Genomic DNA, 4,234 nt, shown 5'->3' on the forward strand with positions numbered 1-4,234 from the left:
CTTTACTGTAATCATGTATTACTTCCAGTAATTTTTCCATGGAGACCATTGGGTCTTCTATGTATATGATCATGTCATCAGTGAATAAAGAGAGGTTCAACTCTTCTTTATATATTCGAATGCCTTTTTTTTCACCTCTTTTCTGATTGTTTTGGCGAGGACTTCCAGTACTATATTAAAAAGGAGTGGAGAAAGTGGGCATCCTTGTCTTGTTCCTGTGTTTAGTGGGAAAGCTTTCAGCTTTTCTCCATTGAGGATGATGTTTGCTATGGGTTTTTCATAGATGGCTTTTACTGTGTTGAGAAATGGCCCTTCTTTGCCAATTTTGCTGAGAGTCCTGATCACGAAGGGATGTTGTATCTTATCAAATGCTTTTTCTGCATCAATCGATATGACCATATGGTTTTTGTCTATTCATGCTGATATGATGTATTACATTTATGGTTTTGCATATGTTGAACCAGCCTTGCATTCCTGGAATAAAGCCTATCTGATCATGTTGTGTGATCTTCTTTATAAGCTGTTGAATATGATTTGCTAGTATCTTGTTGAGAATCTTTGCGTCTAGGTTTATCAGAGATATTGGTCTATAGTTTTCCTTCTTCGTGCTGTCCTTATCTGTTTTAAGGATGAGGGTGATAGAGGCTTCATAGAATGAATTAGGGAGAGATTCACCCTTTTGGATCTTTAGGAATAACTTGAGCAGAATGGAGGTTAACTCTTTTTTGAAAGTTTTGTAGAATTTAGAGGTTAATCCATCAAAGCCTGGGCTTTTCTTTGTTGAGAGGTTATTTATTAGTGATTAAATCTCCTGGCTTGTTATGGCCCTATTCAGACTTTCTATATCCTCCTGGCTCCTTCTTGGTAGATTATATTTGTGCAGGAATTTGTCCATCTCATCTAGATTGTCTCGTTTCTTAGCATATAGATGTTCAAAATATCCTCTAATGATGCTTTAAATTTCTACCATGTCTGTTGTTATGTTACCAACCTCATTGCAGATTTGATTTACCTGGCTCCTTTCTCTCTTCTTCTTAATAAGTCTCACTAGTGGTGTATCTATCTTTTCAAACAACCAGCTTTTACTTTCGTTTATTTTCTGTATAGTATGTTTATATTCTATTTCATTTATTTCTGCCTGGGTCTTTATTATGTCCTTTCTCCTGGAGTTTCTTGGATTTTTTTGCTGTTGCTTTTCCAGTTCTCTGAGGCTTGATGGTAGGTGATCCATTAGCCTTCTTTCCATCTTCCTCTTATGTGCACTAATTACTATGAACTTCCCTCTTATGACTGCTTTAGCAGTCTCCCAAAGATTATTGAAACTGGTGTCCTCATTGTCATTGGCTTCTATGAATCTTAATTTCAGCCTTTATTTTTTCAGTAGTAAGTGGAGTCATCCAGGAGTAGGTTATTTAGTTTCTACGTATTTGGGTATTTTTGAGGATTACTCTTAAAGTTAAAATCAAGTTTAATTCCATCATGGTCGAAGAAGATGCTGGATATAGTTTCTATACCTCTGAATCTGTAGTGACTTGCTTTGTGCCCTATGACGTGGTCAATCTTTGAAAAGGTTCCATGTCGGGATGAGAAAAAAGTGTATTTCATGGTTTTTGGATGGAAAGTTCTATAGATGTCTGTTAAGTCCATTTGATTTATGGTATCGTTTAGATCCTTGTTCTCTTTACATATTTTTTTGCCTAGATGATCTGTCCAGAGGGTAAAGTGCAATGTAGAAATCTCCAACAATTAGTGTGTTGCAGTCTATCTCCCCTTTTAGATCTAACAGTCTTTCCTTCACGTATCTGGGCACCTGTGTTAGGTGCATAGATATTTATAAGCATTATATCTTCTTAATCTATAGAGTCTCTTTGAACAATTTTTGTTTTAAAACATATTTTGTCAGAAATTAGTATTGCGGACCCGGTGGCTTAAACTCACGCCGGGCGCGTGTGCCTGCGTGCCCAAGATCCTGAGAGGAGAATGGAGGAGAAGGGATTGCGGCGTGGCCATCCCCCCTGGGGGGTGATTTCTCGCTTTCTATCTCTCTGTCTCTCTCTGTCTGTCTGGCGAGCGCACGTGCCCTATAGCAAAAACCTCTCCAAAAAAATAATAATAATAAAAAGAAATTAGTATTGCAACTCCAGCTCTTTTTTGGTTCCCATTTGCATGAAATACCTTTTTCCAATTCTTCACTTTTGGTCTATGTATGTCTTTCTCCATGAGGTGGGTTTCCTGTAGGCAACAGACAGAGGGTTTCTGTTATTTTATTCATTGAGCTAGTCTGTGTCTCTTGATTGGAGAATTTAATCCATTAACATTCAATGTTATTATCAATGTCACAGGATCTGTACCGATATTTAAGTTGGCCGTTGTCTTAGTTGCCTGTTATTTCTTTGTTTCTGGCTGTTGATTCTTTAGTTTTTCTGGAACAGTACTTTCTTCAGGGTTTCTTGAAGAGCTGGTCTGGTGTTGGCGAATTCTTTCAGGTTTTGTTTGAGAAGATTTTAATCTTTTTTTCCCATATGAAGGATAATCTTGCAGGATATCATAGTCTCGGCTAAAATTGTTTCTCTCTTAACACTTTCAATATGTCTTTCCATTCTTTCCTTGCTTGTTTTGTTTCCAATGAGAGGTCTGGTGTTAGCCTGATGGGATGGCTTTTGTAAGTTACTTTTCATTTCTCTCTTGCCAGTTTTAGTATCATGTCTTTATCTGTGGTCTTAGCCTGGCTAAGATTTGCCTTGGGGAAGATCTTCTGAGGTTGATTCTATTTGGGGTACTTTGTATTTCTTGGGTGGCTGTTGTTTTAAATGATTGTTTATCAGAAAAGATCAAAGCTTTTAAGATAGTTTTGACTCCTTCCACTTCTGTTCCCAGTATAACTAATTCCTAAATCTCAAAGGAAGCCTCCTCATTGTGACTTTGAGATCCTCATCTTCATCTGACTTTCCATATTATTCCTGGGTTCAGGTTATGCTCTCCCTGGCTTGGGACATGTATCCTTTCTGCTTGCTTCCATGCACCTCTTATCTTGTCTGGTTTCCCTTCCAAAATGCTTTTCATCACCACATTGCTCTCTGCATCACACAGAACTCTCAGCTTTACTTGGGCCCCCACCACCACCCATGATTCTTTCCTGGCTGACTCTCACCCCTAGCCTGTCATGCCTTGTCCAGGCCCAGCCTGTGCTGCCCTCTACCCCCGGTGCATGACACTGTACCCAGCCTCTATGTCTCTGAGGACTCCCATTTACTGGGACTGCTCACTACTGACTTCCCTCAGCACTTCTGTGCTTGATATATGAGGGGACTTTAAAAAGCTTATGAAAAGTGGAACTGAAGTTTGGGTTTATTTTGGTGCAAAAATTTTGAAATCCTGCATAGTTTTTTTTTTCTATAAACCATTTTCCATGAACTTTTAGGAGACCCCCATACTTTATCTTCTCTTTTTCTCTTAAATATTAACTTAAAATCATTATCCACTAATTTTTAAAAATAAAAATATATTTGCCCTTTACTGAAAATATATCTAATCTTTTTAAAAATTTACTATTTGGGGGGACAAGCAGTTAGCATAATGGCTATGTCGCTGGACTCCCACGTAGTCAACTGCGGTTTGAGTCCCAGACCCGGCAACTTACACTCATGCCAAGCACGTGTGCATGCGTGCCCAAGATCCCAAGAGGAGAATGGAGGAGAAGGGATTGTGGCGTGGCCATCACCCCTGGGGGGTGATTTATTGCTTTCTGTCTCTCTGTCTCTCTCTGTCTGTCTGGCAAGCGCACATGCTCAGAAAAATTTACCATTTTTAATTTAACATTTAATTACATATATCTTTATTGTGTATGACATTTCTTTTCCCAGCATGAATACCATGCATATCAGTCAAAGACAAAGACATTACATATCAACAAAGAGGTTTCATTTTTGCCAATTAAATGTAATTTTTTTCTTTTTCTTATCCTGTTCTGCTCCTTTCTTTCCTCCATTACCCATCCATGTATTACCCCTATCTTTGCTATCTCTAGTATCTACCATTGTCCTCCCTTCTACTATACCTTCCAAACTCTCAGTTACTGCCATAGAATGCAAATAATTGGTATATATTGAGTGGGGAATCTACTTCTTCTTTACAGCCACTGTGTAAATAAGACACAATCACCCTTATTTTATGGTTGAGGAAACTGAGACTCAAGGCTACAAAGCTGATGACAGTAAGTGCCAGCACCCACTCC

The sequence above is a fragment of the Tupaia chinensis genome, unplaced genomic scaffold, assembly GCF_000334495.1.
Source record: "Tupaia chinensis unplaced genomic scaffold, TupChi_1.0 Scaffold000651_1, whole genome shotgun sequence".
NCBI classification, from domain to species: Eukaryota; Metazoa; Chordata; class Mammalia; order Scandentia; family Tupaiidae; genus Tupaia; species Tupaia belangeri.